This window comes from Cervus elaphus, chromosome 33, assembly GCF_910594005.1.
Source record: "Cervus elaphus chromosome 33, mCerEla1.1, whole genome shotgun sequence".
Lineage (NCBI taxonomy): Eukaryota > Metazoa > Chordata > Mammalia > Artiodactyla > Cervidae > Cervus > Cervus elaphus.
Genome location: NC_057847.1, coordinates 31,547,747 through 31,573,509, shown reverse-complemented (window position 1 = coordinate 31,573,509; position 25,763 = coordinate 31,547,747). Strand labels below are relative to the sequence as shown.

The 25,763-nt window shown below is 38.5% G+C and overlaps 1 protein-coding gene across 8 annotated transcripts in view; it reads left to right on the top strand.

The window, feature by feature from the left end:
- B3GALT1 (beta-1,3-galactosyltransferase 1) overlaps positions 1-25,763 on the top strand; it is a 599,692-nt gene that overhangs the window by 467,799 nt on the left and 106,130 nt on the right. Inside the window, exon 1 of one of the 8 annotated variants that reach the window (XM_043894702.1) lies at positions 20,645-20,787. The exons of the other annotated variants lie outside the window; for them this stretch is intronic. The gene's annotated coding sequence lies outside the window, so the exon portion shown is untranslated. Of the gene's footprint in view, positions 1-20,644; positions 20,788-25,763 lie in introns of those variants that run through there. 8 annotated transcript variants of the gene reach the window in all.

The window sequence follows — 25,763 nt, the reverse complement described above, 5'->3', positions numbered from 1 at the left end:
GGCATGGCAACCCACTCCAGTATTCTTGCCAGGAGAATCCCATGGACTGGCGAGCTACAGTCCATGGGGTCGCAAAGCGTCTGGCACGGCTGAGCAGCTAAGCCCAGCAAGGCATGTTGCTGTTATTCATGTAGCTTTGGAACTCAGGTAACTAGTGATCTCGCTGTCATCATTGACGATGATTAATTACTGGCCCTACATTGAAGATAATTAGATGAAAGGAAAAAGAGGAAGAAAAGAATATTCTTTGAGAGATTCATGAAAACTCTTCTGACCTTTTTTGAATATTTAGGTTGGGTATAATATTCAGTTCAGTCGGTCAGTTGTGTCCAATTCTTGGCGACCCCACGGACCGCAGCACGCCAGGCTTCCCTGTCCATTACCAACTCCTGGAGCTTATTCAAACTCACATCCATCAAGTCGGTGATGCCATTCAACCATCTCATCCTCTGTCGCCTCCTTCTCCTCCTCCCTTCAGCCATTCCCAGCATGAGGGTCTTTTCAAATGAGTCAGCTCTTCACATCAGGTGGCCAAAGTATTGGAGTTTCAGCTTCACCATCAGTCTTTCCAATGAACATTCAGGACTGATTTCCTTTAGGATGCACTGGTTGGATATAAGCTGGCTGAGTACAATGTAAGCTTGTTGGGTATAATATATGCTTTTTAAATATAGATTTTTAATCCTCATAACACCCTGTGAGATAGACACTGTTTTTCTTTGATTTTTTAGTAGATTTTATTTTTTAGACAGTTTTAGATCCATGGCAAAATTGACCAGAAAGTGCAGAGATTTCCCACATATCCCCTGCCCCTGCACATCCACAGCCTCTCCCACTATCAGCATCTCCCACCAGAGTGGTACATCTGTTACAGTTGATGAACCTACAGTGATACAAAGTTATCACCCAAAATCCATGGTCTACATTAGGGTTCACTCTTGATGTGCATTCTATAGGTATGGACAAATGTATAAAGATATGCACCTACTATTATTAGAAACTATTTATTCCCATTTTATACCAGAAGAGAGTAATTTAAACAGGAGTCACACTGTTGGTAAATGATTGGAAAGGGTCTGCGGAATCTAGCCATGAGGAGGCTTATCTGTGACGCCGATGAGGGCAGCTTTAAGAGATTTGTTGGGCAGGAGTGGGAAGAAAACCTGAGTTTCTTATTAGCAGGATCCATGGACAGGGCACCTACACATTCACTTACATGGATGAGACCCTGCCTGTTTCTCACCCAAGAATTTTGGCCACAGTGTGCTCTTAACCTTCATAGTAACCTACCTCTTGGTGCTTCATTTGTTTAAATAGTTCCTAAGTTTCCAAAACACTTTCAATCCAATATAGTTTGGTCCTGTAAGACAAACTAGCTTCATTGTACAGACTAACAGCAGAGGCACAGAGAGATTTCAAACGATTTGCCAAGAGTGCAAACCTGGTTGCTAGTGAAAAATATGAGAACCAAGGAACAGCATGCTACTCTTGAGCTCAACAATCTTTAGAATCCATTAATCTTTGGCTCATGTTCCCACAAACACAGCTAATGGTGTGCTACATCATCTGTCTGATGGGTGTGAGGGGAGCTTCTGTGGTGATTGAAAGGATCCGGGAGACTCTGTCCTTCCCTCTTCTCCCCCAGTGTGCTGGGCAAAGGCCACTGATGTGGTGATGTTATTGGACTAAATTCACTTAAGGGCACCGGGCATATTGCCGTTTCCTGGTTTAATGTAAGTTGTATTACCCAGCACGCCAGGCCAGGAAAGTAAAAGGCAGGCAGTGCAAGTTCAAGGTCATAGAGGGAATCAAAAAAGAGCCCAGGCTGTACCAGTCCTTAAGCAACATCACTTCCTCTTGTGCACAGCCAGGACATTTCACTCATTGGTTTGTTGACATCCGAGAGTCATATTTGTGGGTCTACAGAAATTATCGTCAACTACAAAGATTCAGAAACATGAGTCCAGGGACTGTTCTACAGAGTAAACTCCCCTGTGATATTTTTTGGAGCCCAGTCAGTAAAAAAGCAAACATTTGTTGGCCCAGTCATTATTTACCCAAACAGGGATGAAAAGGAAAAAAAGGAACAGTGGTCTTTTATCTCATTTTCTACCAGTTTACAAGTTTATTTTCTTGTGGCTGTGACTGTAACATCAAGTTAACACAGTTTCCAGGCCATTATTGCTCTGAGGCAAAGCAACTTTTCAGCTGCTATCATCATGGCCTATATGTATGGGAAAACTTCAGAGATTACTCAGACATCAGCAAAAAACTAATTATTTGAGTGAAAGTTCCATGAACCGTGTGAGTCCTTGGTCAGGAAGGCACAATCCATTTATTCCGGAGGCCATGGAAAGTAACACAGGCTGCCCTAACAACAGCAGTGATTCCTATTTAGAAGCATTCAGATATGGATCTTAGAGAATGGAGTATGAATTATGAAAGACTCTCTTTTAAAATCTCCTTCTTTAACAAGCCAGTTCCTCCAGTTTCACTGCTGGACCTCTTTGCTATTAAATCAAGCAGATAATAGAAAAGAAGAAAATAGACGATATACTCAAAGTGAGTTGATTTCTTTTTATTGAGTTGTATCTGCATCTTTGATTCTTCCCATTTTCGTGTGTGTATGTGTTTTTCCATCCATCTTTCTTTGCTTGATTTTTTAAAGTATTTTCAAATACCTCATTAACAGTGGCCACTTTTCTGCCTCTTCTATTTTTAATATGTGAAGTGTTTTATTTCTCTTCCACTTCTGCTTATGCTGCCATCATCTTCTCACTCTCTCTTCAAGTGACTGAGTTTGCACAAGGTTTTATATTTTTAAACACTCATTCTAACAATATTCTTTGAAGAAAGGAATACAGTCTTAAATATAAATCGGCCTGAGCCAAACGAAAGCATGCTCAAGCAAGGCATTAAATCCCCCTCTGATTTCCAAAACTACACTGAGAAATAGCTTAGGTCAGCTAGACAGCATGTGGCAAAGGTGGAAAACGGGAGTATGAAGAGCCGCTGGTTATATCAAATTCTGCTTTTTTGTTACTTTGGATTTGCCAATAAATTCTAGGAGTCATGCCTTTTTTAATATATTTCCTTGGTCTCTGCTATCTCCAGCATTTAGCAAATGAAATTCCAATAGACTGTCTAGAGACCTCTGGCCCAGTAGCAGCTAAACATATCAAAGGGCCAACCACAGAGCAAGAGTAATGAGAGTGTGAATTTCGATCTGTCTCTACCCTTGGTATCTTAGCAGGAACTGCTTATATTTGATAATATGTAGCATAGTATTTCCCGGAGGAGGGCATGGCAGCCCATTCCACTCTTCTTGCCTGGAGAGTCCTATGTCCTATGGACAGAGGAGCCTGGAAGGCTGTGGTCCATTGGGCCTCAAAGAGTCAGACAGGAGTGTAGCTAGTGAGTACGCAGCACAGCATAATATTTCAGAAGCATTTTCACTGGCTCAGAGCTAGTTGCGCAAAAATAAATATATCTCTCCTATATATATTCCAACAGGTATAGATAGATAAAGGTATGTGTTAGTGAAGAATGAAAAAAGGGTTGAGGACAGAAGGGAAAAAAAGTCATGCATGACGATTCACTGAGCCTCTACGCTGTCCCAAGTGCTTTAGTGGTATTATCCCATTTCATCTTACAATTATCCTATGAAGTATTTACAAGCTGTGCCTTTTGAAAAAGTAAGAAAATGTAGGAAGAGGATGGTTATTTTTCTGGCTGTGCTGGGTCTTCGTTGCTGTGTGCAGGCTTTCTCAAGTGGGGGCTACGTCTAGTTGCAGTTCCAGGGCCTCTCACGGCAGTGGCTTCTCTTGTTGCAAGCACAGGCTCCAGGGTGTGCGGGCTTCTGTAGTTGGGGCACACGGGCTCAGTAGTTGCAGCACAGGAGTTTAGTCATGTGGGATCTTAGTTCCCTCACCAGGGATCAAACCAGCATTCCCTAATTTGCAAGGAGAAGTCTTAACCACTGGACTACCCAAGAAGCCCTAAGTATTTCGTGTATATTCTTTCATTTACAGCAACTCTCTGAAGTAGCTAGTATTATTACTTCCATTTTAGTTATGAGAGACCAAAGAGCAGCCTAAGGAGAATACTTTGTTCAAGTCACAGAACCCATGGGTAAAAGCTCCAGAATTTGACCCATAGCCAACTGACTGCCTTCATATCATCTGCATGCTTTTCATATCCAACCATGTCTCTTGAGACACATGATATGAAAATTCAACCCCCACCCACCTCAAAACAAGAGACACATACAGACTAAAAGTGAAGGGCTGGAAAAAAATATTTCATGCAAACGGAGACCAAAAGAAAGCAGGAGTCGCAATACTCATATCAGATAAAATAGACTTTCAAATAAAGGATGTGAAAAGAGACAAAGAAGGACACTACATAATGATCAAAGGATCAATCCAAGAAGAAGATATAACAATTATAAATATATATGCACCCAACATAGGAGCACCGCAATATGTACGGCAAACACTAACGAGTATGAAAGAGGAAATTAATAGTAACACAATAATAGTGGGAGACTTTAATACCCCACTCACAACTATGGATAGATCAACTAAACAGAAAATTAACAAGGAAACACAAACCTTAAATGACACAATGGACCAGCTAGACCTAATTGATATCTATAGGACATTTCACCCCAAAACAATCAACTTCACCTTTTTCTCAAGTGCACACGGAACCTTCTCCAGAATAGATCACATCCTGGGCCATAAATCTGGTCTTGGAAAATTCAAAAAAATTGAAATCATTCCAGTCATCTTTTCTGACCACAGTGCAGTAAGATTAGATCTCAATTACAGGAAAAAAATTGTTAAAACTTCAAACATATGGAGGCTAAATAACACGCTTCTGAATAACCAACAAATCATAGAAGAAATCAAAAAAGAAATCAAAATATGTATAGAAATGAATGAAAATGATAACACAACAACCCAAAACCTATGGGACACTGTAAAAGCAGTGCTTAGGGGAAGGTTCATAGCATTACAGGCTTATATCAAGAAATAAGAAAAAAACCAAATAAATAACCTAACTCTACACCTAAAGCAATTAGAGAAGGAAGAAATGAAGAACCCCAGGGTTAGCAGAAGGAAAGAAATCTTAAAAATCAGGGCAGAAATAAATGCAAAAGAAACTAAAGAGACCATAGCAAAAATCAACAAAGCTAAAAGCTGGTTTTTTGGAAAAATAAACAAAATTGACAAACCATTAGCAAGACTCATTAAGAAGCAAAGAGAGAAGAACCAAATTAACAAAATTAGAAATGAAAATGGAGAGATCACAACAGACAACACTGAAATACAAAGGATCATAAGAGACTACTACCAGCAGCTCTATGCCAATAAAATGGACAACTTGGATGAAATGGACAAATTCTTAGAAAAGTATAACCTTCCAAAACTGAACCAGGAAGAAATAGAAGATCTTAACAGACCCATCACAAGCAAGGAAATCGAAACTGTCATCAAAAATATTCCAGCAAACAAAAGCCCAGGACCAGATGGCTTCACAGCTGAATTCTACCAAAAATTTAGAGAAGAGCTAACACCTACCTTACTCAAACTCTTCCAGAAAATTGCAGATGAAGGTAAGCTTCCAAACTCATTCTATGAGGCCACCATCACCCTTATTCCAAAACCAGACAAAGATGCCACAAAAAAAGAAAACTACAGACCAATATCACTGATGAACATAGATGCAAAAATCCTTAACAAAATTCTAGCAAACAGAATCCAACAACATTAAAAAAATCATACACCACGACCAAGTGGGCTTTATCCCAGGAATGCAAGGATTCTTTAATATCCGCAAATCAATCAATGTATTACACCACATTAACAAATTGAAAGATAAAAACCATATGATTATCTCAATAGATGCAGAGAAAGCCTTTGATAAAATTCAACACTCATTTATGATTAAAACTCTCCAGAAAGCAGGAATAGAAGGAACATACCTCAACATAATAAAAGCTATATATGACAAACCCACAGCAAGCATCACCCTCAATGGTGAAAAATTGAAAGCATTTCCCCTGAAATCAGGAACAAGACAAGGGTGCCCACTCTCACCACTACTATTCAACATAGTGTTGGAAGTTTTGGCCACAGCAATCAGAGCAGAAAAAGAAGTAAAAGGAATCCAGATAGGAAAAGAAGAAGTGAAACTCTCACTGTTTGCAGATGACATGATCCTCTACATAGAAAACCCTAAAGACTCTACCAGAAAATTACTAGAGCTAATCAATGAATATAATAAAGTTGCAGGATATAAAATTAACACACAGAAATCCCTTGCATTCCTATATACTAACAATGAAAAAACAGAAAGAGAAATTAAGGAAACAATACCATTCACCATTGCAACAAAAAGAATAAAATACTTAGGAGTATATCTACCTAAAGAAACAAAAGACCTATACATAGAAAACTATAAAACACTGATGAAAGAAATCAAAGAGGACACAAACAGATGGAGAAACATACCGTGTTCATGGATTGGAAGAATCAATATTGTCAAAATGGCTATTCTACCCAAAGCAGTCTATAGATTCAATGCAATCCCTATCAACCTACCAACGGTATTTTTCACAGAACTAGACCAAAGAATTTCACAATTTGTATGGAAATACAAAAAACCTCGAATAGCCAAAGTAATCTTGAGAAAGAAGAATGGAACTGGAGGAATCAACCTGCCTGACTTCAGACTACTACAAAGCCACAGTCATCAAGACAGTATGGTACTGGCACAAAGACAGAAATATAGATCAATGGAACAGAATAGAAAGCCCAGAGATAAATCCACGAACCTATGGACACCTTATCTTTGACAAAGGAGGCAAGGATATACAATGGAAAAGAGACAACCTCTTTAACAAGTGGTGCTGGGAAAACTGGTCAACCACTTGTAAAAGAATGAAACTAGAACACTTTCTAACACCATACACAAAAATAAACTCAAAATGGATTAAAGATCTAAGTAAATGTAAGACCAGAAACTATAAAACTCCTAGAGGAGACCATAGGCAAAACACTCTCCGACATAAATCACAGCAAGATCTTCTATGACCCACCTCCCAGAATATTGGAAATAAAAGCAAAACTAAACAAATGGGACCTAATGAAACTTAAAAGCTTTTGCACTACAAAGGAAACTATAAGTAAGGTGAAAAGACAGCCCTCAGATTGGGAGAAAATAATAGCAAATGAAGAAACAGACAAAGGATTAATCTCAAAAATATACAAGCAACTCCTGCAGCTCAATTCCAGAAAAATAAATGACCCAATTCAAAAATGGGCCAAAAAACTAAACAGACATTTCTCCAAAGAAGACATACAGATGGCTAACAAACACATGAAAAGGTGCTCAACATCACTCATTATTAGAGAAATGCAAATCAAAACCACAATGAGGTACCATTACACACCAGTCAGGATGGCTACTATCCAAAAGTCGACAAGCAATAAATGCTGGAGAGGGTGTGGAGAAAAGGGAACCCTCTTACACTGTTGGTGGGAATGCAAACTAGTACAGCCGCTATGGAAAACAGTGTGGAGATTTCTTAAAAAACTGGAAATAGAACTGCCATATGACCCAGCAATCCCACTTCTGGGCATACACACTGAGGAAACCAGATCTGAAAGAGACACGTGCACCCCAATGTTCATCACAGCACTGTTTATAATAGCCAGGACATGGAAGCAACCTAGATGCCCATCAGCAGACGAATGGATAAGGAAGCTGTGGTACATATACACCATGGAATATTACTCAGCCGTCAAAAAGAATTCATTTGAACCAGTTCTAATGAGATGGATGAAACTGGAGCCCCTTATACAGAGTGAAGTAAGCCAGAAAGATAAAGAACATTACAGCATACTAACACATATATATGGAATTTAGAAAGATGGTAATGATAACCCTATATGCAAAACAGAAAAAGAGACACAGAAATACAGAACAGACTTTTGAACTCTGTGGGAGAATGTGAGGGTGGGATATTTCAAAAGAACAGCATGTATACTATCTATGGTGAAACAGATCACCAGCCCAGGTGGGATGCATGAGACAAGTGCTCGGGCCTGGTGCACTGGGAAGACCCAGAGGAATTGGGTGGAGAGGGAGGTGGGAGGGGGGATCGGGATGGGGAATACGTGTAAATCTATGGCTGATTCATATCAATGTATGACAAAACCCACTGAAATGTTGTGAAGTAATTAGCCTCCAACTAATAAAAAAAAAAAGAAAATTCAACCCCCAAAACATATTTTAGTGCCATGTTTAAGACAAATAAAATTCTGTATCATTCAAGATGTGAATAGCATGACAGTGTAGCCAAATACTAAAAGGATTATCTCAAAAGATAATTCAGCGTGTCTGTAAAATATTTGTCAACCCTTGTCGTCACTACAATACATGTAGGACTCTTTCTTCAAAAGGCACTGGGGATTCAAGGTAGTATTGATGGTATGAGGAGAGAGCAGTCTAAAACTCAGTTAAACTGTACTGCTCCGAAAGAATTAGTAGATTGCTGTTGAACTGGATTAATAAATTCAAAGAGTACATGAATTCAGCTAGAATAAATTTCAGATTTTAGGATTCCAAACTGAACAAAACCAAATAACTCATTCTAACAAATCTTTTTTACAGGGCTGAAGCAACTAATGATAAACAACTCTTTGCTTTGATAAAATTATCATTATAAGTAATGCACATGAAAAGATCTATTATTCCAATTGTTATTTTCCTCTTTATTTAGATCTCCTTGCCTCTTATAGTGTCAATTTGAATAGATGGGAAATATGGGCTTACAGAAACTTAGATTAATTCAGAATTTACTGTGTGCTAGGCATTGTGCTAAATACTTTACCTTGCATCCTATGTGAGATACATACTAGGTAATCTCTGTTAAATCAATGAGGAAGCAATGGCTTAATGAGATTAATTTCCCTGTATCACATAACTAAAAAGACTTGGCTTTAAATCTAGGTCTTATTGACCACAGAGCCCAAGCTCTTCATCAGTATTCATTGAATTCATAGCTGGTCAAATGATCATATTCAAAAGGTGTAGATCAGTAGGTCATTGTTAGCATAAAGAGCTGTATATTTTCATGTTCTGGGTCTTATAGTTTAAACAAAATACAGGTTACTTGGAGTGGGCTTAGAGAAAGAACAACTTGAAGGGCAAAGGGCCCACTCCCCTTCAGTTGAAAAGAGATCTTAGGAGCCAGCAGTGTTTAGCCAGAAGAAGGGAAGACATAATATTGTCCAGTCTTCAGAGGTTCGAAGAGTTTCCCTCAATGAAGTGAAATGAGCCTGTAATTCAGAGGTGCCTGGAAGAGACTGTTTCCAGGTTGTTTGATATTCTGTGGTTCTGTGATATGTTCTTCATGAATCCAAAGAGTATGTGTTCATTCAGGCAGTTACAACATAACACCATAGACTTAGGTGGCTTAAAGAACAAGAATTTATTTCTCATGGTATTGGAGGCTGAGAAGTCCAAGATCAAGATGCCCACAGATCTGATGTCTGGTGAAGACACTCTTTTTGGTTTACTGTTGGTCATCTTTTCCCTGTATCTTCACATGGCAGAGAGCAGAGAGGGCCAGCTCTCTTTTCCCACCATGAGAATTCTACCCTCAAGACCTAATCATCTCCCAAAAGCCCCATCTCTGAATGCCATCTCATTAGAGTTTCAGCATATGAATTTGGGATTGAGGGGAGACACAAACACTCATTACATAGCAGAGTAGAGCCAATCCAAGTTGCATGTCAGCTTAGTTCGAAAAAGAATTCTCTGCTAGAGCAGTCGAATGATGGCAGTTGTGCTTCAGACTTCATCCATCATTGCAGTTACCAGCATGGGTCAGAAAAATAGTCATCAGGAATTTTGGAAAGGCAATTTAAATATAGGATGATTGATTAAACGAGTTGCCTTTCTTAGACTAGAGAGGCCATGAATTAACACATAAAGGCTTCATGATTACAGACCCCTAAATCATTGAGCTGAGGTTCCTGAGCTGGGATCCCATATTTCCTGTGCTCATCTCAAGAAGCCTTCAGTAGAAAGGGAGGACTACAGAGAAGAATTTATAATGACAGTCGCATCAGCTTTCAGCTCTTGCACTTGAGTTCTAAAATGACATAGACCAGGTGGTAAGAAAATCTGTGAAATTATTCACAATAGTCAAGGGGTGAAAACAACCTAAATGTCCATCAATGGATGAATGGATAAACAAAACATGGTGCATAAATAATGGCATATTATTCAGCATTAAAAAAGAATGGAATCTTAACATATGCCACAGCATGAATGAACCTTGAGGACATTACGCTAAGAGAAATAAACCAATCACAAAAAGACAAATATTGTGTGATTCCTTGGTTAAATATATATGGGTATGGGTTAATGAGTGAAAAATTCAAATTAGGTGATAAGATCAAATTCATTTTTAAATGCAGTAAACTGAGACATCATGATGAACACAAAGAGAATAATTGGACCTACTCTGCAAATCCCTGAAGCTAGAGGCAATTTCATCTTTAGCTTTTCTCAAGTGATATTTTCCTAGAAAAGAAGTTACTACAGTGATGCACTTTTTTTTTCTTTCAGCCTCAAATATTAATCTTCTTTGTGAAACACACATATATGGATATACAAAACAATACTTAAGAATCCCTGTCTAGACAAACAGGGCTATAATTCAAACCTCTGAAAAGAGAGATTTCGTATAACACCTCAAGATTTCTTAGCCTTTCAGAATAGCTAGAAGTTTCAGAGAAAAGTCCAACTCTCCCTTCTGATTGCCTTGTTGTCTATGTATTTTCCATTGTGGGACCAACTCTTGTCTATATTTGAAACCAAGAGACAGTTGCCTTTGAACTCTGTGTATCCTTGACATCTTCCATTTTCTGACATTCACTATCTTTCCAGGTTTCCCTTGATAGCTCTTGGATTGAAATGTATAACTATTAAGACAGTATTATAAGCAGCCCTTCCTTTATGCTTAGATGTGAAATACTGTGTCTCCCTAAGCTCAACCTATCCTGTGTTTTTAAGTTTCTTGATGCTTAATTCCAGTCCAGATTTTATTCCCCCTTCCCTCTTACTCAAGGTTGGTTGATTTTTTTTTCTTTCAGCTGCCTAAGCTATAACAATTAGGGGTGTGCAATGAAGGATAAAATAGCTTAGATTCTAAATTTCATCTTAGCAAATGGGGAGATTTTTAAATTAAGTTGTTCCCGACTTTTATCTAAACAACTGTAATTTCTAAATTTATGATTCACATATAGTTGTGATATAACTTACAGGATAGCTTGATATAGTGATGAAAATTTAAATAATTCCCTAAGATTAAAAATCAAAGAGTTATCCATAAAATGTAGTAGCTTCCTTGATCCAAAGAAGGAAGGCATCGGGTCAGATGGCAGAGATAAGAATTAGAAAACATTTGTCCATAGTGCCAAAGCTAAGAATTCTTCCTGAAAGTTACTGCTGAAAGGGGATTGTGGTCCAGATGGCTTTATTTCCCATGTTAAGAAAAATGTAGGGACATGATTTGTGTTCCCTTCAATCACATCCTTTCCAGGTATTTAGCATTTTCTCCCTTCTGGTTCTAACCTACCTTATTTTCTTCATATATAGAATATGTTGAGTGCTTTTCTCCACTTCACATTATATATTTGTGTTTATTATCAGCCTCCATATAACTAGACTATAAGCTCCTTGTCATTCCAAGATTCAGTTCAGTTCAGTAGCTCAGTCATGTCCAACTCTTTGTGACCCCATGAACCGTAGCGCGCGAGGCCTCCCTGTCCATCACCAACTTCCAGAGTTTATCCAAACCCATGTCAATTGAGTCAGTGATGCCATCCAACCATCTTATCCTCTGTCGTCCCTTTCTACTCCTGCCCTCAATCTTTCCCAGCATCAGGGTCTTTTCAAATGAGCCAGCTCTTTGCATCAGGTGGCCAAAATATTGGAATTTTAGCTTCAACATCAGTCCTTCCAGTGAACACCCAGGACTGATCTCCTTTAGGATGGACAGGTTGGATCTCCTTGCAGTCCAAGGGACTCTCAAGAGTCTTCTCCAACACCACAGTTCAAAAGCATCAATTTTTTGGTGCTCAGCTTTCTTTAGAGTCCAACTCTCATATCCGTACATGATACTGGAAAAACCATAGCCTTGACCAGACGGACCTTTGTTGGCAAAGTAATGTCTCTGTTTTTTCATATGCTATCTAGGTTGGTCATAACTTTCCTTCCAAGGAATAAGCGTCTTTAATTTCATGGCCGCAATCACCATCTGCAGTGATTTTGGAGCCCAAAAAAATAAAGTCAGCCACTGTTTCCACTGTTTCCCCAATTATTTGCCATGAAGTGATGGGAACGGATTCCATGATCTTAGTTTTCTGAATGTTGAGCTTTAAGCCAACTTTTTCACTCTCCTCTTTCACTTCCATCAAGAGGCTCTTTAGTTCTTCCTCACTTTCTGCCATAAGGGTGGTGTCATCTGCATATCTGAGGTTATTGATATTTCTCCCGGCAATCTTGATTCCAGCTTGTGCTTCTTCCAGACCAGCGTTTCTCATGATGTACTCTGAATATAAGTTAAATAAGCAGGGTCACAATATACAGCCTTGACGTACTCCTTTTCCTATTTGGAACCAGTCTGTTGGTCCATGTCCACTTCTAACTGTTGCTTCCTGATCTGCATACAGGTTTCTCAAGAGGCAGGTCAGGTGGTCTAGTGTTCCCATTTCTTTTCAGAATTTTCCACAGTTTATTGTGATCCACACAAAGGCTTTGGCATAGTCAATAAAGCAGAAATCGATGTTTTTCTGGAACTTTCTTGCCTTTTCGATGATCCAGCGGGTGTTGGCAATTTGCTCTCTGGTTCCTCTGCCTTTTCTAAAACCAGCTTGAACATCTGGAAGTTCACGGTTCACGTATTGCTGAAGCCTGGCTTGGAGAATTTTGAGCGTTACTTTACTAGTGTGTGTGATGAGTGCAATTGTCTGATAGTTTGAGCATTCTTTGGCATTTTCTTTCATTGGGATTGGAATGAAAACTGACCTTTTCCAGTCCTGTGGCCACTGCTGAGTTTTCCAAATTTGCTGACATATTGAGTGCAGCACTTTCACAGCATCATCTTTTAGGATTTGGAATAGCTCAACTGGAATTCCATCACCTGCACTAGCTTTGTTTGTAGTGATGCTTCCTAAGGCCTACTTGACTTCACATCCCATGATGTCTGGCTCTAGGTGAGTGAACACACCATCATGGTTATCTGGGTCATGAAGATCTTTTTTGTACAGTTCTTGTGTGTATTCTTGCCACCTCTTTTTAATATCTTCTATTTCTGTTAGGTCCATACCATTTCTGTCCTTTATTGTGCCCATGTTTGCACAAAATATTCTCTTGGTATCTCTAATTTTCTTGTAGAGATCTCTAGTCTTTCCCATTCCAAAGCTTAACCCTTAGTAAGAGTTCAGTAAATATTTATGAGCTGAAGGAATGAATGAACAGTGAAACAGCCTTTTTATTATAGTCCACATTGTATTAAAAGTGATTCCATTGGGAAACCTTGTAAACCGATGTATTTTGGGCTAGTCAGATTAGGGTAAATGGAACACATTTAATAGCTTCTCTGAAGGATCCACTTTTTGCTAACAGTAAAGATGGATGTTAAGTACAGTCTTCCTAACTTCATGCCTGAAAGCGGAACACGTATTTTAATGTATAAATGTAGAATTTTCCGAGTTCTTTGACCTAATTTTTTTCCAGAAATGTTAGTACATACTGCTCTTGAACACCAGTGAAAACACCTTGTAATGAGATGTCTTTGGCTCTTTTGGCATTCTTAGCTTGTGTCAACAAAGATATTATACTATCTATAGTAAAAGTAGAGAAGAGTTTTATTTGAGCCAAACTGAGGACTATAGTCAGGAAGACAGCTTCCCAGATTACTCTGAGAAACTGCTCCAGGGAAGCACAGTTTTCAACATGGTTTTATATCTTGTCAGAACAAAGAACATTAAACAAGCCATGGATATATTTCTTCAAGGTTTCTACAAAAACAGACCAGCACTTACCAGTGAGTCAGTGTGGTCTTGGCACCTGGGAAGGGAGTCTTATCACTGAAGGAGAACCAGTGTGGGTGTTCCAGGGAGGGAGGCATTTAATCTTGATTTTTAATATGGACTTTCTTAACTTCTGGTCAGTATGTCCTTTTCTTTAATAATTAAAGCAGATGTACAGTGTATGCTTGAAAGTTCACAAATAGGCTGTTTTAAATATTAAAGATAACTCATATATAAGCCAGAATGTCTTTCCCATACCTCAATATATGAAAATTACTTTTGTCACTTGGATGCAAAATAATCTTCAGTAAAACTGGTGGACTTCCTTTTAGTCAAAGTCAAATGTGGCAGGTAAAGCAATATTACTATAGCATGCTAATGAACAGCTTTATTAATTTTTTCGATACTTTGCAAATACTCTACAAGAATAGCCCATATGATAAATTAGAATAAGAAGGGTACAGAGTAGAAATATCTTACCTGGTTAGCCCTCTGAACGATATAGATAAGATCATTTTCATGCAAGTACTCTGAAAATAAAATACTAGCAATACAAATAATCAAATATGTAAATAATAAAAATTTGTTTAAGAATGATTCATGTCAGTTTATGACAAAAACCACTACAATATTGTAAAGTAATTAGCCTCCAACTAATAAAAATAAACGGAAAAAAAAAAAGAATGGTTCGTATGCAGCTGATTATTTTAAGATTTTTTCCAGTATCATAAGCTCTGTTCCAAGTGAAAACCTGCATTCATCCCCCACTATACAACCAATTATACTTTATCCCTTGGGCAGGCACTGTGAGGACCTCTCAACCCCCATGCCCGCTTCTCCTGGTACACACTCCAGCCTTCGTTCCAGTTTCTGGGAGGCGCTCACTTCTTCCCTGGCTCTAGGAGCCATTGATTCAGGCGTAAGCACATGACCCAGGCCAGAACAATGAGAATGGAGAGCAAGATTTGGAAATCAAGCCTCCTTGGTCTTAGGAGGATGTTTCTAGAATTACTCCTAGGTTTCTCCAGTCATGGAGGAAGACTTTTGTAGCCTTTAGAGGTACTGGAAGCCAGTTTGTGTCTCTGTGGGTGATGTGACACCCCAGAAAGCAGAGTGGAGAGGAAAAAGAGACTGGGTATTTGAGAACATTGTTGGGTCAGTGAACCAAATTTCTCTTGTGATTCAGTGTATCTGCATTGTTGTTAATATCAGTGTAAACTGGATGTTTGGTTACGTATCACCAAACACATCATAATAAGTGAAATTCCTTTCTTCAACAAACCTATACTAAGAATTCATTAAATTTTAGGCTCTTATCCAAAGGTAATTTATATCTCTTTCGTGCCCTCAAAGAAGTTGCAATCTGTTAAGAGAAACAGAAAGTAAATACCCAGGTTGCGTGGTGATATACTGAGAATGTCCATCATAGATGCAGTCAATAAGGGGATGCAGAGTTTAAAGAGAATTTTAAAAACTATAAAATTGACTAAAAGTGTTTTTTAAATTATGATCACACATGGTCAATTTTAAATAATGCTAATGCAGTGATAGAATATTTCTCCCTGTCTGGATGGACCATACCCACTGCCTCAGGCCTCTAAACCTGGCCCATCATTATTAAATGACTACCTCTTAAATCACCCTAAATCATCTTTGTAGCTTGAAGTTCACTCTTTCAGAAATAAGACTTCTAAAGAAATCTGCTCTTTGATTATATGGCAACCAGAAATCTTGATTGCAATAATGGAGAAGAGGTATCAAACTATAACAAGGTTGGCAGCAGGGAGTATTTCAGTATTGAATGAAGGCAACTCAGGAACTTATTGAAACCATATGAGTACCATAATGTGGTAAGGAAAATTATATGCCCACAAAATATTAATGCTAAAGAGTGGAGAGCTGATATATACTTCCAGTTTGTCCTTACTGAGAAATTGATATCTCTCAGCCAGGTGAGGCAAAGAGAATAGACTCAGAAAGGACTCTGGAAGTTTCTACTAAGGTAATTTAATCCATCAGTCCTGTTCTATGCATCTCCCATTCTTGCTGTGATCTAGTTCTTATCAAGAGCTCATTTGATCAGTGCTCTATACCTCACTGGCTCATGAATGGTTGTTCCAAAATAGCTTTAACTGTGGTCTTTATCTATTGTAGTATGAAAGACAGTTGACTTCAGCATTATGGCTTGGCTATTTCCTACATAATGGGTACAGATTGCACTGTGTTGACCTAAAACAGATAGACTGCCAGTTATTTCTCCTGCAGAAATAGGTTTATTTGGGATCAGCAAAATATTGCAGTTTGGAGTATGCAACCTTGACTAGCCACGTGTGAGTCCCCACACAGCAAGGAGAGGAGAACATTTTTAGAGGAGGGGAGAGGAAGTTGGGAGGGCCATAGTAAACAGAGTCCATTGGAGGAGTTGAAAGTTTGAAGTGTAGTGTGGCTTTTCATTGGCTGAATTGTGATGGGCTCTCATCAGTTGACCTCCTGCCGAGCAAGAAGAGAGGGTTTTCCTTTTTACTGTTGGGCTGTGCTGTTGTTGTAGGGTGTGAGAAATTCCTGTTCTGGATTCCCAACTATTTTCTTGAGCATTCTGTTTATTAATTAGTGATTTAAATATTTTTCCCCTCTATTATTCTAGTCTCTCACTGCAGCTGCTAAGTCACTCAGTCTCTCACAGTGGACAATAATTGTGCATATATATGTTCTCGTATTACCCTCTATGTCTTTTTTTCTCTAATAACTTACATCTTCCTATGTCTGCATAATTGTATCATATCACAGTCTTAATCTGTATCTTATCTGCTAAATCTCATCAGTTGTTTGAGAAGATAGAGAAGTAGAGTAAAAGATGATTTAGTAAGTGGCAGAGTCATTTCAAAGATAGAGGGGACAGATTAATTCCTTTCCTAAGTAGCTCACATTAGTGAACATTATCTTTATTGTTCTGTTTGATTTAGACTATCTAGAAAATTCATGATATACAATTAACTGAAATTTTCACTTTGAAAGAAATTTTAACTCATCTTTCCAATTGTTGCATTAATTTTTCTTTTTAGACAAATAAAATGAGACCTTTATTAAGTTTCAAAGTTTGACTAAGAAACTTAAGAGTCAGTGCTATAACATGCATTTGCAAACTCACTGTATTGATTTATTTGATATGGGATCATCTTCCAAGCCCTCTCAAGCCTTTTGACCATGTCCCTAAAAGAATATGCATGACCTAACGCAAGGCCAGCACTGTATTCTGTGAGTGTGTGATTTATTGTTTTCCAAAAAGATCAAAAAGAGTCATGAGTTCAATGAATGCAGCTAAATTCTCCTGCAGTTGAACAAATCCATTTCCTATTGACTTTCTTCAAAAATATGTGACTATAGAACTGCTTTCCCACTATTCTTAGCAGTGACATCTTGGTCATACACTTCAATTAATAATAACTTGTAGATAGCCCTGAGGCATCAGTGTACCAAAATTAGTATTCCTTGTTACATACTAATTTATGATACTGAGCTTCAATTATGAAATTTGTTGTTCAATTTTTACACATTACATTTACTAGCCCCTAAATTTGGTGTGTCTTTTAAGTCCTCTTTCCCCACAGATCATAAATCAGTCTCTTTTTTTATTGTATGAAAAAATCAGCACACACAATAGATTTCAGAAGTGGCTTTAAAATGCATGCCTACTGCATATCTGATAATATAATAGCATTCAGATTAAACAGATTTTTCTTTCATTCCCTGTGTTGACAATCCTCCTTTCCAGTCTTTCCCTCTTCCTTCCTGCTCTCCTTTCTTCTCATTTCCCCTCCACCAAATCCAAAATTATTTGGAGTCACTATGTGGACATTTTTCCCCTTTATAATGAGTTCAACAGTGTCAGTGTCAGCATTTGGACTTATATAGAAAATAACTTCTTCATTATTTATGGTAATAAAGGGAGATGGCATTGTGGGAAGTTCTCTGCACTTTTTAGAGCCAGCAGGCAATATGAAAGCGTTGGAAAGCTTTCTGACCCTTGATGCCATTCCCAAAGACTTCAATTCTGCCATTAGCATTTGATCCTTGGAGTTAGGGCACTGCCCCTTATTAAGATGCAAATCCCTCTGAGCCAGAAAATGCCATAAGCTGCTGTGATCCATTAACATCATATGACTAATTCATAGATTGGAATATTTCCAACAGAATTAGGCTGAGAGCAGATTTTGTAAGGAGCACTAGAGTCTGAAAGAGAGTCAGAACTAGATGGGGTCACCAAACATCTAGAGAACAGTAGAAGACCATCGCAAGCAGAGAGAAAGAACAACCAAAGGCTGGAGAGGTTGAAGAGAAGCTCCTCTGACTTCCATTTTTGCCCATTCTTATTCCTAAGTGTGAATATTTTTTAAATGAATGAAATGAAAACATCCACTCAAACACCTTAGAAACTTAGAGCAAGGGACATAGTTTCTTGTGTAATTTCATTTGGGATCACAAGAGGCAAGAGTCAAGGAGAGTGGGAAGCATCAATAGAAAATAAATTGTAGATGATCAAAGCATGAAGTAGGGAGAGGGGTAGAAAGAGGTTATTTATTACATTTACAGGATTTTGGAACATGTACATAATTCTGATAATGACTATTAAAACTAGACACAAAAACTGGTCAAAAGTCTCATTTCAGTCTCATCGTTTAATATTTGTTTTACCAAACTAGAATTTGATACGACTGCAAATGCTTACTTTTTCTCTTCCTATATTTAGTAAGCATTCCTGGTGTCCTTTTGTGTACACGTTTTATTGCTAATATTCTGGGGAATACAGTGAATAAGAAAAACACAAAAGCTGCTCCCAAGTAGCTATCAAAGTGTTACAAAAAAGAAAATTAAGCAATAAATATAGTATCATGATGTGATTTCTTTAGAAAGAGTAGAGGAAGCCCAATGTGATATACAGAGAGTGTTAAATAATACTCAGTACCCCTTTAAGTTATAAATAACCTGTTCAGCCTTTGCTCTAAAGATTGGCAGTTGGGGGGTGAGAACTTACATGCAGATCACCCAAGGCAAGCCTTCAGTTATCCACTGAGATGAGGGTTGAAATCCTGGGAATTTATCATAGAGGAAAAGAGCTCCCGCTCCCACCTTTGCTAGAAATTCTCAAAGATTCGTAAGGCTTTTAGGGAAGAAAACAAAAATTGAAGTATTTCCCTGAAGCTTTTTCTGAGATTATTCCTTCCAGATCAGAATTCCTCCTCGGTGTAGTGGAGGATGATTAGGGTTTGGGAGACGCCCAAGTGTTAGAGGTTAGAACAGGGTCTTCTTAAGCTGATGTGGCAGAAAGCACCACAACTAAGAGAAGGTTAAAACTGGACGACTGTGGGGAAGTTGGACAACTATGATGTGGAATTTTGGAAGGAGAAACTTAATGGACCACAAATTTGAGGGAGCCAGAGGAAAGTACAGAAATCAGGATATAAGACCAGAATTCTATCAGTTAGTCACACTGGATCCCACAATAAGTGATAGTGTTTGCGGCTTACTTTTGTGAAGTGCATTGGAGAAGAGCCTGAGGTCAAACTTACTGGACTGGGGCTGAGTGAATATTGCCAGCCAAAGCCAGTCTTCCTTGGACAGATCAGTATCTCTATCGTTGTGATCTCACACTACTTAATAATAAGTGATGAGAATCATTCTTGTCTTCAATGCCTTATTCATTTATTAAGCAACAACTGTGTTCCAGGTTCTATGCTAAGTATACATGAAGAGGCAAGTGAAAGTAGTTGATGCTTCAGAACCTAGAGTCCAGAGGGGTAAAGCTACTATCCTTCAATTAAAACTAATTTTTTTTTTTTTAAAAGAAAACCTAGAGAGAGAAGTTCTTTGAAAAGTAAAACCGAGCTTCAAATCAACTTCATCTCTGATTAAAATAAGGTTATCTTGACCTGTTAAAACACCCAGCTGTACTGTCAGAGGCAAAAATAAATCTCCTTTGATGAAACATTAAAAAAAAAAAAAAAAGAATGTAGAGTTCAGAGGGCATGTATAAAACACCCCCAAGCCAGACAGAGCTAAGCTGCATGTATTTTTGTGAGGCTGGCCAAGAGCTGGTCTTAGAAGTCTAGCTTCAACATGTAAATAGTCAAGATTAAGCTTTTCACAGAACTCACATTATTAATCATAAAAATCCTTTGGATCACAGCCATTTCATAGCTTCATGTACTGTAACACTGACCTTGAAGACACTTGCCTTTAAAGGATTGATGAGCAGAAAGTAGGAACACTCTTTTCAGGTAACACTCAGGAAACTTTGGGATTGTCATATCTGTTCTCTTGCACCTGCAGGTCCCGTCCTCCTGCCCATCTGTTCCTTTCACTTATGATGATGGAATCCTACACCATGGGCAGGATTTTCACTTCTCAATATAGAACCCATGTACCTTACCTCATGGTCCAACTGACTTCCTGAGAATAAATCTTTGTCCTTGTATTTCATAAGCAACAACAAACATTGACTTTGTTGTTAGCATGTATGAGCCTGCATTCATTCAACAAACTGTACATTTTAATCAATAAGTGCCCTAAAATTTTGGATTTTAATTCCCTGAGAGATCAACTTTTAATCAGTTATTGATTACAATTTGAGGAGTCTTGTGTCCAGGCCAAATGCAATGTGACTTATTCTCTGGTGAGTAACTCCTCTTCATTTGAAGTCTTAAAGTTGTTTTAAATGCCTTAAACCAAGTTTCTTCAACAGCAGTGTCAGGACTGTGACATTTTATGCTAATTTTACAGTGAAAAGGATTCTTTAGCAATGTGTTGACAGGCAATGTGAGTTCATCTGAGTCTTTGATTATGTTTAATAGTTTTGCTGTCAGACAGTGAGTCATGATCTTTTTGTTGTACTTTACAGTTTGTATTTACACCTCCTTGCATTTAATAAAAGCAATGTAGCAGGCTCTGCCTATTGACAATGATGGCCCCCTTATTTTAATCAGTGCAGAGGAAAAAAGTAAAACTTGGCATAGTGGGATGTAAAACCCCTTCCTTCTGCCATTTAAAATGTAGTAGTCATATGTGTAACCTTGTAGAACGACTTTGTGAAACAAAATGTCAGCATATCTAGTCATTTGATTTACATGAGAAATTTTACTTTCCTTCTATCAGGTTCAGTTTAGCAAATGAGGTTAAGAAAAAAAATTATCTTCTCTATTTGCAAGCCTTGGTGATATAACCATTTATAAGCATGCCTATGTAATATTTTATTTAATGGGAGAAAATCAATGCCAATTTTCTCTCCACTCCAGTGAGGCTGAATTTATCTTGCAGTAGGGTGTGGTCAGAATAAATGAACTGCAAAGAGAACACTGACTGAGGAGTGGGATTGGTATTTCTGAATTCCTATTGGACTACAATAATTGTAAATAATTTATGTCGTTTGCCTCCATCCTAGGCTGCATTTTTTAATTTCCTCTAGAAGTCTTTGAGCTGATTAGCTTTGCAGGTCTTCTCCCCATGTGTGCTAATGTCTTTAGTTAGATGTCACAAATTTGAAATAGGTTTTGTCCCTTTTGGTGAAAATAATTTGGAGTTCAACAAAGTAGACATCTTGGTACCTAGGTAATAGCCCTTCAGGTAGGAGTCTATTTAGGATACAAAGGAACAGATGAAGTTATGGATGAGTATAAGGTAGAGTTTGGTAAGCTTTTTACATGTAGGGTCAGATAGCAATTATTTATGGCTTTGTGAGCTGTACAGTTTCTGTCATGACTACTCAAGTCTGCCAGTATAGCACAAAAACAGATATAAACCACATGTAACTGAATGAGCAGTGATCATGATAGTGTTCAAATAAAACTTCATTCAAAACAAGGATTGCCCTAGTGTAAGATATCAGCCTCCTGGGACCATGTTTTGGCACATTACTAAAAAATAGTAATCACAGAAATTTTCTTTACACATTCATATGGGAAAAGTGTTGGAGTTCTTTGAGACACTGATGAGTTATTTAAAATGGTATCTTAATACCAGCAAACCCTTTCTCTAGGCTTGCAAGATTCAAGGCAACAAGTGCTTGAGTAAATAACCAAAAAAGGACCAGGTGAGACCAGGCAGAAGCGGCAGACAGTCGAACCAACCAGTATGTTTTCTCGGGTTCTGGTAATGTGGGTGGAGTGCACTGAAGTGAGAATGGAGGAGGGAGTCTGGTTGTAGGAGAAGTTGGGACCAGGAACTTGCTAGTATGTTTGTTCCAAATCGGAATCCCCTCAAGCCTTAAGGAAGTAGGAATTAGCAAGATATTGGGGCCCTGGGACTTCTCCAGTGGTCCAGTGGTTAAGACTCTGTGCTTTCAATGCAGGGGGCACGGGTTTGATCCATGGTTGGGGAACTAAGATCCCACATGCTACACCGTGTGACCAAAATAATAATAATAATAATAATAATGGGGCCCTAACCTTGTAGACAATTCAGAAAGGAGAGTAAAGTCTAGTAAGAACACTGGACTGTTTAGTAGGCACCATTCTGGACTGCAAGAAGCTATCTGTGTTGGGGGAGCTGATGGAAGCGAGGGCGTGGGAGGAAGCAGAGAGTGGTTAATGAGATGTTCAAAAAATGGAAACTTGTGTTTTCAGAAGCTAACTTAGACACTCAAGTTTTCCCTGAACAACCTAATTCCTGGAATATCACAAGATTTAATTAAGGGACCACTGAAACATGTGCCGAGTTTCTGACCTACAGGTTGGGTAGATGTCTACAGATAGCACAGCAAAGACTAGGGAAGGAGATAATCAAGACCCAGGAACCAGGCAGCAGCTGGCAGAATTAGGGTTGCATGTATTATGCTTAAATAGGACAAAAACTGTGAGGGCCAGAAATGAACTCTCTCTTTGTAAAGTCTCATTTATACCTCCGCAGAAAAATCTGACACTTATGCCTAACACTGCATTGTTCCATGAAAATCTTAGCTATTGAAAGTCGTATTGTCTAACCCTTTTTTTTCTGACACATAAAGAACTTTTACATTGTAAAAAGATTTTTAAAGATGCAGTAAGAGTTTAACTTGAAAATGGAAGCATTTTCAAGATAAAGAGTGAAAACAAAGAACTGCATAATAGGTATTATGTTCGGTAGACATTTCAAGATGAGTTATTGTATTGTAGGCATTTTTAAAACACAGAGAACAATGCTTTTAACCCTTATGTGTATATTTAAACACTCATAAAACATTTCTACTTTTTGTGACAAAAATTTTGATGTACTTACAAACGAAAGAAGAATGCCTGGTGTTAATTACATAAAGGCAATGTAAATATATAAAGCACTTTGCTTTTATAGCCATGAGTCAACCCGTATATACCATTTGGGTAGGTTTATTGTAAATCTCCCATAAAGCAATATTCTGTTTGTTCTTTAATAGTATGGGTTTTGCCATTGGTGGAGAATAATAACCACCCTTTAATTTCACAATTAGTGGCTTCCCTCTAAGATAAGATTTGCCTGAAAGGACAAGTGCATTCCAGTTCAGAGAAATTAATATCTCCTAGGTGAACAAAGATCTAAATCGAATACCAAACAGACTTCATCTTAGAGCCCCACAAGAGTTGGAAACAACAGGCCTGTTAGCTCTGTCACATGGCTCTTCGGCAATCACATTTGGGGACCTGCTGTGACCCACAGAAATAGAGGAGCTGAATTTGAGATAAACAGAACTGAGATGCTTCCTGAGGGAGCCAGGCCAGGAGAGAGGAGATCATTGAAGGCAAGCAGCACTGACTGTCCTCAGCACCCCTGACTCTCAGGATAAATATTAGGAAATCTAACTGTGGGCCCAAGGCTGATTCTGGAAAAGAACCTTGTGCCAGGCAGCCCATCAGCATCAGTGGAGATCCTATTGCATTAGCGACAAGAGCCATTTCATGGGATCCAAATGCAACTAAATACTTGAATTTTGAAACTTAGGAATGTGAGTGACATTCATTTTATTTTGAAGTTGATTCGTTTATTGAGTTTCCACGATATGGCCAGCTCTTTATGAAATTTACATTCACGTAAGAAAGAATAGCACTCATTTTAAATCAGGAGGGGGAAGAAAATACAAAACAGGAAAACTACAGTGAAAGCAGAGGCCACTCACAGTTGTCCAGAGTTGAGGACTGCCCTGAGCCGTGTCCCTCAGCGTGTTCCAGCTGCTGACCCACAGCCCTCCGAGGCTAGGAGAGTCACCTCCAGCAGAGGAAACCCGGCCACACAGGCTGCTGAGATGGGAAACCTCGGCTCTGGCTGTGAGGTTCCTGGTTTGTAAGCCACTCATTTAACCTCCCATTCTCCATGTAGACAGTTGAGTTTGGACACCAGAAATGGCCTGGGGAAGCTTTTCCCATCTCTAGGAGCACCTGTGTCTGTCTCTATTCCAGAACCTCCTCAGAGCCAGCTCTCTTGAGGAGGTTTTGAAATGCACTCTGTCTCCACCGTTTCTGTAACCCTCCCTCTGCCCTTCCCGTGAAAACATGGAAAAGCTCCTTCCTCACCAAGTGGTTTACCTGACGCCAAACAACTCACCTGGTAATTGGTTCGACTGCAATAAATCAGCTGAACAATGATTTTGGAAGAGTTGTAGCTCTATATTGCAGACCTTCTTCATTCAAACTGCTTCCCACAGATCAACTGGGGGCTCTTAGAGAAGATGAACTCTTTTGGTTGCTAATCTGAGAGGGAAACCCAGCAAATCATATTCACTTAGTCTCTCTGTTCAATTTGCCTGTGATAAACTGGACTCTGCTGGTTTTGTGCCTGCTTTATGCAATAGGGATAATGGAAATAAAATGAATACTTCAGAACAAAGGCAATAAAGCATTATTATAGCTAATGAAGGAATGATTTGTTTTGAATGTCAATTGCTTAGAGGCAAGGATTTTCTAAAAATCAAATAATAAATGGTCACCATATCAGCAATATAAATATTCCCTTATTGATCTTAGATGGAATTCAGTTTTCAGAGAGAAGAACGTCCGACATACTTCAAAATAGATTCTAAAGCAAGTTATCTGTGATGAATGATCAAGTTCCTAACTTGCTTGCATTACATTTTTAGAAGCACCCTGATATTTTGACTTATAACTTTCCTTTCATTGCTTTGATATCTAAATTCTCTAGGCTAATACCATTGAAATGAAAGTTTCATTAGTTGAAGCGATCAGAACAAGGCTATAATGCAGTAGTTCTCTTAAGCCTGCACTAGACTTACCCGGAGAGTTTATTTAAAAGACAGATTCCCAGGACAGGTCTTCCAGAGACTTTTGAGTCAGAAGATCAAGCGGGACCTAGAAATCAGCATTCACACTTAACAGCCAATGTGTTTCTCTGCTTGAGGCTCTTGATCTCATTTTGAGAAAAACTGCAATAGAGTACATCCTGCTTTTGAATCAGGTTTCACAGGACACACTTTAGAAAGAGGACAGAAAGTTAAGAGGCTTAAAATAGCTGGAATCGAACTGAGATCAAGCCTCTGGTTCAGAGTAGAGTGCCAAAAGGGAGGGAAAGGATAAAAAGGAATTTATACAGACGGGCCAGTCACCTTGTTCCCCTTTTCCTGATCTTACACCAAGTCTGCATCTTACAAGAGAACCCAGAACTAATCTACCCCCAGTCTTTCATGCATCCACT